The sequence below is a fragment of the Triticum urartu genome, chromosome 3A, assembly GCF_056163025.1.
Source record: "Triticum urartu cultivar PI428250 chromosome 3A, HENAU_Tu73, whole genome shotgun sequence".
In the NCBI taxonomy this organism is placed as follows: domain Eukaryota; kingdom Viridiplantae; phylum Streptophyta; class Magnoliopsida; order Poales; family Poaceae; genus Triticum; species Triticum urartu.
This window is the reverse complement of record NC_141875.1, coordinates 724,738,085-724,754,750: the sequence shown is the minus strand read 5'-3', so window position 1 is coordinate 724,754,750 and position 16,666 is coordinate 724,738,085. Positions and strand designations below refer to the sequence as shown.

Sequence of the window (16,666 nt, the reverse complement as noted above, 5' to 3'; positions counted from 1 at the left end):
GCATGCATTTTGGAGATAGGTCAGTATCTGTGTTTTTTAAATGTTCAGAATTAAATATTTGTCCATGTATTTATAAATTGTTCACGCAATTTGAACATAAAAATATATGTGTTAAAAAAATGTCGTTGTAATATTAATGTGTTGACACATTTTTTTAAATAATGTGTTTTTCATAAGAAATGTTTTGCTCATCAGTATTGGATGATGCTACTACTGTCACCAACATCCTCGTGCGATGGCCGTTGTTCTAGGACTAAACTAAAAACCCTTAGGATGAAAAGTGAGTGTCGACAAGGTCCACATGACAACCGGCATTATGCATGTAGTTACAGAAAATGCATCTCCATATGGGCCACTGCTCGTCGTAATATTCCTTGCTCAGTCATCGGGAGTCCTTTCAATAAGTTCAACGCCCGGTTAAATGGAGTGTCCCACTTGGGCCTCGCCAATGCCTCAGATGGCGAGTCGCTTTTGGCCGCAATCCTGTGTTGCTCTCTCTGCAAAAGGCACAAGGATCGTTTACAAATATGACTAACGTGCAGTCGAATTGATCAGAAACTAAAATTATCAGCAGTCTCATGAACTCCGTCGTGATTGCGTTCGTCTCGAAAACCTTCTTCATTGGGTCCCAACGATGTCGGGCCCTAAGGACGTCACGCTCCTTCGGGACAGTGAACTCCGCCAAGGGGTCTGGGATGCCCAGATTCGCGGCTTCCGCGTCTTCCTTGGCCCATATGGACCTCTTTCCGCCGTAACCACGGCTTCCGAGGTGGTGGCACCCAATATTCCTCTGTTCACGCCCCATCATGTACTTTAACTTTTTCTGGCAGCTTCGGCCTCGCAGGCCGTCTTGAATATTTGAAAGTGCTCTGTCGTGATTGTCGGATTATCCTTTACAATCTCGGAGTAGGGTTCCTTTTTATTGACGATCCGATATTTCACCCATGATTTCCAGGCGGCCAACACGTCGCTAAACTTGGTCATGGCGTGTTTGTTTATCTTCTTCATTGTCGGGTCCTTATCTGGATCTTTATAATCCTTTTCATTCCGGCCCGCGAACAAGAATATCTGGTGCATCTTCTTTAGGAGGGAGGGCCTCATATTATCTATATTCTTTAGTTTCTCATCGTTGATGGTGGCGGTTGTCCATATGATGCAGCCTATTTGATTGTCGTACCATGGGCGCGCTTCCTCGGGTGCGTTTGGCTCAAAATTGCTGTCGTCCACCTACGTGACCACCGGTCTAGTAGTCCTGAGCTTGTTAGGAAGCCGTTGCCTCTTTGCTTTCGGTTCTATACTGGCTCCGCTAGTCTCGGCGCCGGTCTCAGTCTAAGCGCCGATCTCGATGCCGGTCTCAGTCTCAACGCCGGTCTCGATGTCGGTCTCAATCTCCGATGTGACAGGTGGACCCAGCAACCGGTCTCAATCTCCGTTGTCGGTCTCAAATGCCGGTCTTGATCGTCGGCTTCCCTCAAAAATTCTTCTGCCGCCAGGTAGACGTTGTCACAGTCACCAGAATGTTGTCCTTCATCATTGCTAGCCATGTTTCCTACGATTAAATATAGTCAATTAATTCTAGACCTCATAAAATGAATAATGACATAAAAAAGGCCTATGCTTTGCAGGAACGTTGACTCCTTCCCGGTGCCGCAAATCCCGGGCATTCGATATGTCCTAGTTTGTAGCACAAGTCATGCAAAATTCATCAAAAATTTTGGCATGACTTTTGCTAAAAAGTGGACAAATCGAGAACCTGAAATTTGCCGGAACGGAAATGAATCAACGCTCCGGCAAAACATAGGCCACTCGGCTTCATTCCCTGGAAACAACAAAGCCACTTGGGCACAATCGAACCACTTCAATGAAAAGATATAACATGAGCAAACACTATTGAGGAATTTGCATATAATATGGCCACTTATTATTGTAACAAGTTCTCTTTTGAGACTATCGATGTAATAAGTGTGTGACTGAAACTCTGTTATAAATCCTTGAAATACTGTGTGTATCAGCATTACGGATCTAGGGTTGACAGTTATGCACAGAGATTTGACCGTTTGAGGTCAGATCGCTACAGATGGATCCACTAGAAATTTTTAATTTGTTATCATGTGCATGATTTGCAGATCAATTACCTGCCAGCGTCGTAATTTATGCAGCACGCAAGCAAGCTTCATCGACGTGATGCACATAGATATGCATCAAGGGACACCTCAAAACATCTTGAAAAATCAGGTCAACATATTGCTAAATTTCTCTATTCACTTACAAACCGCTCCACCCGATAATGAAGCCAATGTTATCCCTACACAGGTAAGGCTATTTTTCACGCTCTTGAATTAGCTTTCGGAAGTTACTGGAATATGACTATTGTCGATCCATGGCAAGAACACTCCACAGCTCCACAAGCGCCCGAGGTAACTTGTTCGTCCTTTGTCAATATAAATAATACTTTAGATATTTAAATCAATTAATTCTTTAAAAAAACTGTTCATTAATAAACAGTCCTATATGAATGTAGCTCTTCTTTTCCTTGTGTTGATCAGTGTCCGAAGGGATGAACTTGTCTCTGAAGAAAACAAAACACTATAATCAACACGAACACAAATACACTGCTTCGAGGTCGGTTGTTCCATTATTTTAGGATTAAAGTGTAGCACTTCATACATCAATTTTGCATGTTTAAGATTGTCGGCAAATACATTACAGGGCTGATGCTACGAGAAATGCCTTCTCATACATATAGAAGTACACATGCACGACACACACACACGCGTGAATGTGAGTGTGGAATATACTCTTGAGCCGGGGAGTAAATTTTTGTTTCTCCCGTTGCAACGCACTTGCCTTTTTGCTAGTAATAGAAAAATATATGCACATCATATGTAAACAATTATCATTTGCATTTAAAAAAATATTACTCGTATACTTGAAAAAATGATCATCCAAATAATTCTAAAAGAAATCTTCATCACACATTTTTACATAAAGGTTAATCGCATGTGTATGAAAAACTGTTCACCGCTTATTTAAAAAACAACTTGTGCAAGAAAAAGGAAAACATCAGAGAAGAAGAAAAAAATAAGAAAAAATGTATCTGGAAGAAGTGCACCAAGGAGGAGGACTCGAGGAGGAAGCAAAAGGAGAATCATAGCCCACATAATATCTTTCATTTATTACCCATAATTTAGTGTTTAATGTTGCACGTATTATAATGTAACCTGAGATCTGAAATACGTACTTTACCCAGGAATTGAACACACTGAGTTCGCTTGTTAGTTTCTCCCTTGTTTATTCCATTTGCTTTTATTTGCCATATCAACCTTCGTCAGTACCGAGGTCGCAAGAGCTATGGTGGGCTAAAAAAGTACACACAACCATCTAGCTCGGCCTGTTCTTTGCATATATTGTTTCGAAGGGAGAGCCTCTTGGAACTTTACTTCAAATTTAACATGTATGGTAGTATTTTAATCATTTAGTAAATGCTGTAATGGAAAGCTAGGTGTCACATCATCCCACTAGAAGAGTCGTAAGTATGTCTGATATTTTAATCAAACCTTAACCTGATGTTCAGTCGTTGACCTAGGTGGTATCTACGCCGCAAGCAGCCAAGTTGGATTCCTAATTTCTAATACGTCACTCCAATCTCCACCTATTATAAATAAGGATTTATAGTTTTGGATGCCCAAAAAATTATGAATTTTTCTAGGTGACTTTGATAAATGCAGAAAGAATTTGTGGCAAAGGTTGGATCTCTAGCTTGGACTTGGAGTTGCCATAAAAATTTAGAAAAGCATGGAATTAGAAAATAAAAGGCATTAAATAAGTAGTAAAAAGGTTCAAATGGTTTTTTGAAAGAGTTCACATTGCTCAATATGTTGTGAAACATTTAATAGAAAGATGAAAAGAAAAGGCAAAAATAAATTCCATACATTAAATATCCATAACTTAGACATTAATATAATAAAATGTAGTACAAACATGACAAAACTATAGGGTTTTAGGTCGGGGAAGTTACACACGTCAACCTTCAAAATGAAAGCATTTTGCTTCCAGGTTAGAAGGACGAAAATATTGTGAAATTTCCTTGGCATTCATTGTACCGCCTATATTCTTTGGCTTGGTGACATCTGATACGTCTCCAACGTATCTATAATTTTTGATTGTTCCATGCTATATTATATTCTGTTTTGGACATTATTGGGCTTTATTATACACTTTTATATTATTTTTGAGACTAACCTATTAACCAGAGGCCCAGCCCAGAATTGCTGTTTTTTTGCCTATTTTAGGGTTTCGCAGAAAAGGAATATCAAATGGAGTCCAAACAGAATGAAACCTTCGGGAACGTGATTTTCAGAACGAATATGATCCAGAGGACTTGGACCCTACGTCAAGACATCAACCAGGAGGCCACGAGGTAGGGGTGCGCGCCTACCCCCCTAGGTGCGCCCTCCACCCTCGTGGGTCCCCTGTTGCTGCACCGACGTACTCGTTCCGCATATATATACCTACGTGCCCCCGAAAAACAAGATATAGAGCCAAAACCGTAATTCCACCGCCGTAACTTTCTGTATCCACGAGATCCCATCTTGGGCATTTTCCGGAGCTCCGCCGGAGGGAGCATTGATAACGGAGGGCTTCTACATCAACACCATAGCCCTTACGATGAAGTGTGAGTAGTTTACCTCAGACCTTCGGGTCCGTAGTTATTAGCTAGATGGCTTCTTCTCTCTTTTTGGATCTCAATACAAAGTTCTCCCCCTCTCTTGTGGAGATCTATTCGATGTAATCTTCTTTTGCGGTGTGTTTGTTGAGACCGATGAATCGTGGGTTTATGTCAAGTTTATCTAGGAACAATATTTGAATCTTCTTTGAATTCTTTTATGTATGATTGGTTATCTTTACAAGTCTCTTTGAATTATCAGTTTGGTTTGGCCTACTAGATTGATCTTTCTTGCAATGGGAGAAGTGCTTAGCTTTGGGTTCAATCTTGCGGTGTCCTTTCCCAGTGACAGTAGGGGCAGCAAGTCACGTATTGTATTGTTGCCATCGAGGGTAACAAGATGGGGTCTATATCATATTGCATGAGTTTATCCCTCTACATCATGTCATCTTGCTTAAAGCGTTACTCTCTTCTCTTGAACTTAATACTCTAGATGCATGCTGGATAGCGGTCGATGTGTGGAGTAATAGTAGTAGATGCAGGCAGGAGTCGGTCTACTTGTCTCGGACGTGATGCCTATATACCACTACACCACAACACTTCATTGGGGGTAGTTAACTGCCGGGAGAAGTAGCAGATTAATGGCAAATTGTCTGCCGGGAATCACATTACTGCCAGTAGAAGTACTTACGGATAGATAAACTGCCGGTAGAAGTGTAGCAACAAGGGCACCTAAACTGCCGGCCTTGATACCTACTTTTAAGGTCACCTTATCCGCCAGAACATCCGAGCCACGGCATGTCATGTGCCGGCAAGTGTGTATCTGGCGCAAGACCAAAATACCCATTCGCGCGGGATAGCGCGTGAAAATCCGGATTTTTTCGCACGGAAAGAGATTTTAGCCACCGTCCCGACCACTTCCCCATAAACAAATCCAAATCGAAGTATTCCACCCGAATGTCGCCACCGCCGCCGCCGTGTCCCGGCCCGCCGCTGCTTCCCACCCCGACCTACCGCAGCCGGCTTCCTCCCCGACCACCGCTGCCGCCGTGTGCCCAGTCGCCGAGCACGCTCCTTCTTGCCGAGACCTTTCACCGCTTCGTCCCCATCTCTGGTGCACACAACGCTTGCCGCACGACCCCCAAAACCTTGGATGTCGGCAAACACCACCACCCCATGAATCTCCCAATGCCGTCCCACTCCCGCCCCACCTCCGTCGTTACGTCCCCGGCCAAGTGTTGCTACTTCCACCACTCCCGGATCTGCCGCCGTCCTTCTCACCTCTGTCCCTCTACCTCTCCTCCAGCCACCCCGCGAGCCAGGTGGCGCGAACGGGTCAATCAGCCAGCTCTTCCTCCACATCGACATCTCTAGGCCATAGAGCTGCAAGTCGCTGCAGTTCCTATGTGGATTGTACCCCGGCGCCGTGGGGATCCATTCTGTTTGCGTTCCCTCAAAGACGAACGCTTCTGCGGCGGTGGCGGGGCGACAAAGGACGGTGGTGAGTACCAGGGTCACATCTTCCAGTGAGTTATTTCTTGTGCGAATTTAATTGTTTGTAATTTTGTTAACAGAGGAGCTTGCATCATAAAGTTTTAGGAGGATACTAATTTGCTGCGTAATATAAAGCTGCTCAATCGATACTAATTAGGTGAAATCCATCTGAAGAATCGTGATTTGACTAGTTTAGTTGGCAGAGCTGGTGACCTTGTGTTATATGTCTACATGCTCTGTTTACAGCATCCTTTAGATCGATTCTGTCTGATAGAATTCAGCAAAGCAGATTTGCTATTTGTTAGCTATGACCTCAGAGTCTGAAAGCATAGTCTCAAGTATGGTAGTTTCAATCATAATGAAGGGATCATAGATCATCGTAGGCAACCCAGGTTGAAAACTTAATAAGGGCACTAAGAAGTAGAACATCCTGCAAGTGGTGTGAAGATATATTTTAGCTGCATATTCCCTGTTGTTTTTTATGGAGTAGCTGTTGTCAATGGGGTGTGAGAAGTGAAAACACAGATATCTTTAGTTGGTTAAGTTAATGTCATCGTGTCTTAAAGGGAATATAGAGGTAGAATGTATGTATGTGCCTATTGGTTCCAGTATGCAGTGCACACTGCTCGGAGTTCGAATTGTAATGTGAAGTGTAAATATCAAGGAACCACAACTGTTTGGGCATAGGTTCTAGGAAACACATTTTTTGGGGAAAACAAATCACTTAACTGCAACTATTGGGGCAGAGACCTCGAGCTAGCTATCCTTTATGATACACGCTCCTCTGTTAACAAAACTAGAACTAATTTGATCCTGGCGCAGGGGTTGCACCACTGCTTCATTTTGTCCTCGACATAACTACTGCACTCAGGCAACTAAAAACCCATAAAGGCACATACTTGATCTTTCTTCTACTTCAAGCACCTCTACTTTGAGCACGTTGCTCAGTACAAGGCAAGTTCTTTGTCCTATTTTCTGTGTACAAATCCTGTCTAATATTTTGAACGATTACACTGTGTTATGTGCATGTGGGGGAGAGGATGTGAATGGATCTGAGGAGCAGCCAGATTACAGGGGTTTATGTCTGCAGCGGAGCTCCTATTTGAGCCTGATGCACTATGCTCCAGTGGATACTACTCTAGTTTGAGTCATGTTCGGGTGATATGCATCTCCTTTATTCTTGTTAACGCAATCGTATTGAGTTAGCCAGGATACTAGTCAGTTAGTATAGCTAGTCGTATAGCTAGTCTGTTAGTATCTCCTATAGCTTATCTAGCACGAGATAGAGTTGTTCCTATCCGGCCAATGTTTATCCGGCCAATGTTTGTTGTAACAAACTCTGCACCATGTATATCTCCTTACTATAAATACAAGACCAGCCTGAGGCAATTACTCACGGCAAATCATTTCTTCCAACTTGGTATTCAGAGCAGCAAGATCAAATCTCGCCCATCATGGCTGGCTCCACCACTGCTCCCATCTCGAACACTTCCGGCGCCCTTTCCACCATCAACGCCGGCACCCTTGCCGCCGGCTCCTCCTCTTCCGCTCCGATCTCCGTCACCACTCTCGGCAACCTCATCACGCTTCGCCTCACGCGGGACAACTTCCTGTTGTGGAAGACTCAAGCCGTCCCCGCCCTTGCCTCGACCGGTTTGTTCGGCTACGTCGCCGGCACCGAGGAAGCGCCGCCGCAGACCCTCACACAGGGCACCGGCGATGCAGCTGTCGAGGTCGCCAACCCGGAGTTCCTTAGCTGGTACCAGAAGGACCAGCTCGTCATGATCGCGCTCCTCGGCTCCATGACCGAGGACATCCTTGGGCAAATGACCCAACTCACCACTTCCGCTCAGGACTACCTTGCATGATTTGTTTGCCTCAGAGAATCCTGCACGCATCATGCAGCTGCGTTATCAACTCTCCAATCTAAAGAAAAATGACCTCACTGCCTCGGAGTACTACCGCAAGATGCGGGGCTTTGCTGACGCCATGGCCTCCATCGGCAAGCCGCTCCAAGACGACGAGGTGCTCGGCTACATACTCGCCTGACTGGGTCCCGAGTTCGAGCCTCTGGTCGCGTCGATTACGACGCGTGACGACCCCATCAGCCTCAGCAGCTTCTACGCCTTCTTCCTCAGCGCTGAGCTTCGCCTCCAGCAACAAGCTTCGTCCGGCAACATCCACCCATCCGCCAACGCTGCTGCACGCAACTCTGATGGTCACCGCGGCGGTCAAGGCGGCCAAGGCGCACGCGGCGGACAAGGCGATCAGGGCGGACGTGGTCGTGGAGGCCGCGGCTGCGGCAATGGCCGGAGTAACCTGAAGTGTCAGGTCTGCTCCAAATTTGGCCACGACGCTCTCCACTGCCGCAACCGCTTCAACCACGCCTTCCAGCCGGAGGAGCAGCGTGAGCGCTCTGGCAACGTCGCCAGCACCGGCTCTGGCTCCTACTCCGTTGACATGGACTGGTATGCAGATACCGGCGCCACCGACCACCTGACAAGCGACCTTGATCGTCTCAGCCTCCATCAGCGCTATGGTGGCAAGGACAAGGTGCACGTAGCCAACGGAGCAGGTATGTCTATTGCACATGTTGGTCAATCCACTATACCCGGCTCATGCAAAAATCTTCACCTACGTAATGTTCTGCATGTTCCACACGTCAACAAACATCTCCTATCTGTGCACAAACTTGTTTCTGATAATGATGCCATTGCTGAATTTCACCCTCATGTGTTTCGTCTTAAGGACCGAGCGATGAAGGCGGTTCTTCTTCAAAGTAGATGCCGCAATGGCCTCTACCCGGTGCCAAGCTACAAGCAGTCGTCCCTCGTGTCCGGTCCTCGAGCTCTCTCCAGTGTCAGGCTATCTTCAGATTTGTGGCATACAAGATTAGGTCATCCGTCCAAAAACGTCGTTGATTCAGTTCTTAGGATAAATAAATTTGCTTGTGCACCCTCTACCAATTCCAGTGTTTGTGATGCATGTCAACGTGCAAAAGTTCATCAGCTACCCTTTCGAGATTCTACTCATGTCACTCATGCTCTTCTTGAAATTATTCATTCGGATGTATGGGGTCCTTCTATTACCTCTGTGGGTGGTTTCAAATATTATGTGAGTTTTGGATGATTATAGCCGTTTTACATGGATCTATCTCCTTAAGCGTAAATCCGATGTTGAACAAGCCTTCTGCACTTTCCAAAAACATGTTGAACGCATGCTCGATGCTAAAATTAAAACTGTACAAACGGATTGGGGTGGCGAGTATCGCCGTCTCTCTCGCTTCTTCCAAAAGGAAGGCATTGCGCACCGGGTCTCCTGCCCTCACACCTCCCAACAAAATGGCATCGCTGAACGGAAACATCGCCATATCGTTGAAACAGGCATCGCCCTTCTCGCTCACTCCTCCCCTCCGGTTCGTTTTTGGGATGAGGCTTTTCTCACAGCTTGCTATCTTATCAATCGCATGCCCACTCGGGTTCTCCAAAACTCCACACCAGTTTCCTGTCTTTTTGGTGACAAACCCGATTATACCTTTCTTCGCGCTTTTGGTTGTGCCTGTTGGCCAAACCTACGCCCCTACAATAATTGCAAGCTGGAATTCCGCTCTCAGCAATGCGTTTTCTTGGGATATAGTTCCATGCACAAAGGTTACAAATGCTTGGATCGCTCAAGCGGTCGAATTTATATTTCACGTGATGTCATATTTGATGAGCATGTGTTCCCGTTCTCCACTAGTTTGCCAGCGGAAAATTCCTCCTCCATACTCTCCACACCGCCTACTCTTTTTCCTATCACAGAGCCGGCTCTAATGGATGATCGCATGCGCAATTATGACACGACTTTGCTATCTGATGCTACGTGCAGTTCGTCTTTGTCTCCTGCAGGTGCTGCTAGATTGGCCTCCAGCGACTCTACGTCGGCATGCACGCCAGGTCACTCCCATGTAGATGGGATTTCTCAGCAGCCGCATGAGCCCACGTCTCCATCGACTCCCACTGGGCCGGATGCCCCGGTCTCGCCCGTGTCACCGGCTGGCCCTTCCGCTGCTGACGGGGCGGGCAGTGCGGCGAGCGACTCCGCATCCAGCTCGGCACGTGGGCCGCTATTCGTCGACCCGCCGTCTCCATCGACCGCCCAGGCCGTCCCTGACGTCGCGCCCGCGAGTGCGCCACATCCGATGACGACCAGGCTCAAGGACAACATCGTCAAAAAGCTGGTGCCAAGCGACGGCACTGTTCGCTATGATCCACGTCGGCGGGCGTTTCATGCCGAACCACGCTCCTATCGTCAGGAACTTGCCGATGATCACTGGCGTCCAGCCATGGAGTCTGAATTCTCGGCTCTTCAGCAAAACAAGACATGGACACTTGTTCCTCGTCCTCCCGGGAAGAACATCATTGGCTGTAAATGGGTTTTCAAGGTCAAGCACAAAGCTGATGGTTCCCTGGATAAGTTCAAGGCACGTCTCGTTGCTCGCGGCTTCACTCAGCGGTATGGGATCGACTACTCGGAAACATTCTCTCCGGTAGTCAAACCAGTCACAGTGCGTCTTGTGCTCTCTCTTGCCGTCTCTCGTGGCTGGCATCTCCGGTAGGTGGACATCAGCAATGCTTTTCTCCATGGAATTCTCGCTGAGGAAGCATATATGCAGCAGCCACCGGGTTTCCAAGATCCCTCTTGTCCAGATTATGTTTGCAAGCTCCATAAAGCGCTTTACGGTCTGAAGCAGTCGCCTCGGGCATGGTATGCTCGTCTCAGTGAGCGTCTTCAGCAGCTCGGTTTTGTTCCCTCGGTTGCCGACACCTCGCTGTTTATCTTTGCCCAAGACAGTGTCACCATCTACATGCTTGTTTATGTTGATGACATCGTCATTGCGAGCTCTTCCTCTTCGGCTATGACGCATTTGCAACGCCAATTATCAGCTACTTTTCCTGTCAAAGATCTTGGTTCTCTCCATTATTTCCTTGGCATTGAGGTGCTTCCCAATTCCGGGGGAATTATTCTTACACAGCAGAAGTATGCTCTTGATTTGTTGCAACGTACAGATATGGCGAATTGCAAAGCAGTCTCAACGCCCATGTGCACCCATGAGAAGCTCACACGGGATTCAGGTCATGGACTTAGTGAAGATGAAGCTTTCAGATATCGTAGTACAGTTGGAGCTCTTCAATATCTGACCTTGACACGGCCTGATCTGTCTTTTGCCGTAAACAAGGTCTATCAGTACTTGTCAAGACCAACTAATGCTCACTGGGAGGCCGTGAAACGGATCTTGTGGTACGTGCGAGGATCACTGTCCACTGGTTTAACCCTTCGGCGATCACCTTCCACTCTTCTGAGTGTCTTTACTGATGCTGATTGGGCGGGCTGCAGTGATGACAGGAGGTCTACGAGTGGGTTTGTGGTTTTCTTTGGACCCAACCTTGTATCATGGAGTGCACGGAAGCAGCCAACAGTGTCCCGTACATCCACTGAAGCTGAGTACAAGGCGTTGGCGAATGGGACTGCCGAAGCTACTTGGCTACTGTCATTGCTAAGAGAGCTGCGAGTTCCTCAGCCCCGAGCTCCTGTGCTGTGGTGTGACAATCTCGGTGCTACGTATTTGACGGCCAATCCAGTATTTCATGCTCGCACTAAGCACATTGAAGTTGATTTTCACTTTGTGAGAGAGAAGGTCGCCATGGGAGCACTTGATGTTAGGTTCCTCTCAACAGCAGACCAAGTGGCGGACGCTTTCACCAAACCTCTCACGAAGATCATGCTCAATCAATTACGAACCAATCTGAACCTTCATATAGGTTAAGATTGCGGGGGAATGTTAACGCAATCGTATTGAGTTAGCCAGGATACTAGTCAGTTAGTATAGCTAGTCGTATAGCTAGTCTGTTAGTATCTCCTATAGCTTATCTAGCACGAGATAGAGTTCTTCCTATCCGGCCAATGTTTATCCGGCCAATGTTTGTTGTAACAAACTCTGCACCATGTATATCTCCTGACTATAAATACAAGACCAGCCTGAGGCAATTACTCACGGCAAATCATTTCTTCCAACTATACTGTACTGCACTGTTGTGTTGTCTGGTTCAATTTGAAGCTTGTTCATCCCCAATGAATTTCTAGAGAGTTCATTAGCCTTGATCTGCCCGGTCCGGCTGCCGCATGAGAGGCCAGACGCCCCTGTCCCCTCGAGTCCTGGCCGAGCTTGGCAGCGTTGCCAGTCGCCGGTGCTGGCGGAGCAGTCTTAATCCTGACGAGTCATGTTTGCTTCTGTGCCTTGACGCGGTGGCGCTGGTGACGTGCCGCCATGGAGCTAGAGCTAGCTAGATCATCAGTGCCTACGGCTTGCTCTTGTGCTCTCCGGTCACCGGTGCACGCAGGTGGAACTCGTGCCCAACGTGTGGGTGCGTGCAAGTGGATTCAGAGTTGGTTAGTATTCCTTGGTATTCTGATGATGAGAAGAATTACCAAGTCGATTAGTCAAGCCATTGTTTACTGGGAAATATTGTAGCGTGCCCATCTGTTCGATCAAAGGACAACTAGCTATGCTGAAAGTTATTGTAATATCTTATATCTTAAAAAAGGTTTATGTTGGCTGGTAGAGTTACACAGGAGCATTACATTATTTAGATTTCAAATGCTACTGATGGAATATAGTTGAACTGATAGTGTTTTGCATATCTGAGCCATATACATTGTCCAGAAGATATAGGACAGCAAGTCCGAACTATAAGTGAGCTGCAGCCATCATCTCCTATTTTTGTGTAGTTTCCGTACTTCCTTTAATCTTTGCAAAGACAAGCATGAGTGATATCCGTGTGCTGATTTCTTAATTCGGCACTTGTATGAAGGTGAATATCTTCGGAAATAAGAATGACCCAGGGAGGATAAAGTGACATGGATGACTGATTAGAAGATGCAATGGCAGCGGGTGTGATGGAAGAAAAAGAGCAGAGAGTGTTAGAAGAAATAATGAGGTGATAAGGTCTCGAAATGTTCATTATCTCACCGAAGTTATTAATGTGCTATGTAGCCAAAAGGTTAACAAATATATATATGTGCATGTACTCTAGGTTGGCCATTTGAAACATGTTCAAGAACATGTTATTACTCGGTAATAATTATAGTTAATTGTTTATTAATAAATTTCATTGCTTCAGCGTACTCTTTTTGATGAACTCTGATAGTGATTATTGCCTTTCCACCTACAAATCATTTTAGGGCTTCAGAATTTTGACAGGAGCAATGTTGGATCTGATGTCACAGATGTACATATAGTGTGGTGCATTTTTTACATGCTCTATTACGGTTTTACTCTTGCACATATGTGAAATAATGTTTAAGCTCTGATTTCGGTTGATGGACGACAAGTGAATGACCTAAATCAAACAATCATGGACATGAGTTTCTTGAAACATATCTGAATTTTAGTTCTGAGTTCGTCGCATGTTACACACTTAGGGAAGCAGAAGAAAATTTGGTTATATCATGTGTTAGGGGATGTTCTATGTGCAGCTAGCTATTCCTAAATTGGTCCAAGACTTCATCTTCTTCAAGCATGAATAAGAAGAAAAAATTAAAATGGCGAGTGGAGAGACTGATGTTGTGTTGCTGCTGATGCTACTCCTTTTTCTGTCTTCTGCTTTGCTGACCCTCCTCTACACGCTATGCTGATGGCGGTGCTGCTGCCGAGCTGCCCCTCCTCTTCTCATGAGAGTCGTTCTTGTTCTTTTTCTGATAGATAGAAGCATTAGATTGTGCCTTTATTAGTTGCATATTTCTATTTAGCATGCAGATGCACTTTGGAATAACCTCAAATTTCACTTCACTTTTTTCAGTTCAGCATTATAAATAAGGCCTTGAACACATCTCCTGAAGGTTTGACAAGATCCTGAAGGTGTTGGAGATTTGGCAAGATCTGCAAGGTGTCCATACTTAATTTTTTCTGCTCATTTTGGTGGTTATTTTAGCACATAAGCCGATGTATTCTCATTTTGGCTATGTAGCACACCTAGAAGCATGTCTTTTTTCCTTTTGTGGCACAACATCCTTGATGTATTTAGAAACATGTATTTGGTCGCTTATCAAATGAAGCTTAAGGTTTTGGATGTGGCTTATATGCATCTTTGATTGAGAAGTATGTATGAGCTGTGAGATCTGGCATGATTGTCCAAACATACTGGATGTATATTAAATTAGCGGTAAGCTACATAGAGAATTTTGTTAGTGAAATCAATGTGATGGCATGTTAACTGCCGTCTTAACAAGGTTGTATCGGCAGTTTAATTGCCGGTGACTGCAGTTCTCATGCCATGATCAATCTGCCGGGAGAAATATAACTGCCGGCAAATAAAATAGACAGGGCAGACAAATTGCCCGGAATAGTTTATCTGCCGGGACAAGTAATCCCCGGCAGCCATTCTTGTGGCAGTTCTATCTGCCGGGAGAAACTCCCTTCCGGCAATATATGTGCCGTCTTAAGTGCATTCTCCCGGTAGATTACATGTCGTTACATCCGTGTTGCGGTGTAGTGTACATGAACATACCTAGATATTCCAATAACTATGCTCAATTTTGTCAGTTGCTCAACAGTAATTTGTTTACCCACCGTGAATACTTATGCTCTTGAGAGAAGCCACTAGTGAAACCTGTGGCCCCCGGGTCTATCTTCCATCATATTAATCTTCCAATACTTAGTTATTTCCTTTGCCATTTATTTTACTTTGCATCTTTATCATAAAAATACCAAAAATATTATCTTATCATATCTATCAAATCTCACTCTCGTAAGTGACCGTGTAGGGATTGACAACCCCTTATCGCGTTGGTTGCGATGATTTATTTGTTTGTGTAGGTGCGAGGGAGTCATGCGTGGCCTCCTACTGGATTGATACCTTGGTTCTAAAAAACTGAGGGAAATACTTACGCTACTTTGCTTCATCACCCTTTCCTCTTAAAGGGAAAACCAACGCAAGTTCTCAAGATGTAGCAAGAAGGATTTTTGGCGCCGTTGCCGGGGAGGTCTACACAAAAGTCAACATACCAAGTACCCATCACAAATCCTTATCTCCCGCATTACATTATTTGTCATTTGCCTCTCGTTTTCCTCTCCCCCACTTACATTATTTTCCATTTGCCTCTTTTTTCCCATCTCTTGTTTGCTCGTGTGTTGGATTGCTTGCTTGTCAAGATGGCTCAAGACAAGACTAAATTTTGTGACTTTACCAATACCAACAACAATGATTTCCTTAGCACTCCGATTTCTCCTCTTACCGATACTGAATCTTGTGAAATCAATGTTGCTTTGTTGAATCTTGTCATGAAAGATCAATTCGCCGGCCTTCCTAGTGAAGATGTCGCTACCCATCTTAATAGCTTCGTTGATTTGTGTGATATGCAAAAGAATAAAGATGTGGATAATGATATTGTTAAATTGAAGCTATTTCCTTTTTCCCTTAGAGATCATGCTAAAGCTTGGTTTTCGTATTTGCCTAAAAATAGTATTGATTCTTGGAATAAGTCCAAATATGCTTTTATCTCTAAGTATTTTCCTCCCGCTAAGATCATCTCTCTTAGAAAAGATATTATGAATTTTAAGCAACTTGATCATGAACATGTTGCACAAGCTTGGGAGAGGACGAAATTAATGATACGTAATTGCCCTACATATGGTTTGAATTTGTGGATGATTATACAAAAATTTTATGCCGGATTGAATTTTGCTTCTAGAAATCTATTAGATTCGACCGCGGGAGGCACTTCTATGGAAATCACTTTAGGAGAAGCTACTAAACTCCTAGATAATATTATGGTTAAATATTATCAATGGCACACTGAAAGATCTACTAATAAGAAAGTGCACGCGATAGAAGAAATTGATGTTTTGAGTGGAAAGATGGATGAACTTATGAAATTATTTGCTAATAAAAGTGTTTCTTCTTATCCTAATGATATGCCTTTGTCTACTTGTAACGCCCCGGACACACCCGCCGGTGGTCGTTACTCCTGGCGGGATCTAGACTGGCCCCACAGATCAATACTAGTCTTTTCTGCGCACTTTGTCCTCACTCGTGCGCACCCGGGAGCAACTTCCTGGTCGGTCGACCATCCTGAAGTTACTCCAAGCTGAGCACGCTTAACTTTGGAGTTCTGTCCGAATGGGCTTCCAGAAAAGAAGTAATTCCTTATTGATATGAGTAGTCTATCATCCCTATTAAGCCAGGCTATCACATACACCTCACTAAGAGGAATCGACGTCCTCGTTGGGCCACAGGAACGTTCCCTCTTGGCACATACGTCTGTGCATCTAGTCCGATACATGTGTCATGCCGGGTGCCAGGACGGGTCACAAACGTCATGAACAACATGACCATGCACCTATCCGCAAACATCCGTGTAACCGCGAGGGTCGGCTCTGTTACCAACTTGTAACGCCCCGGACACACTCGCTGGTGGTCGTTACTCCTGGCGGGATCTAGACTGGCCCCACAGATCAATACTAGTATT

The 16,666-nt window shown here is 45.1% G+C and overlaps 1 pseudogene; it reads right to left on the bottom strand.

Annotated features, from left to right (window-relative positions):
* Positions 1-406: 406 nt before the first annotated feature.
* Positions 407-6,034, bottom strand: LOC147982230 (uncharacterized; annotated as a pseudogene).
* Positions 6,035-16,666: the final 10,632 nt, after the last annotated feature.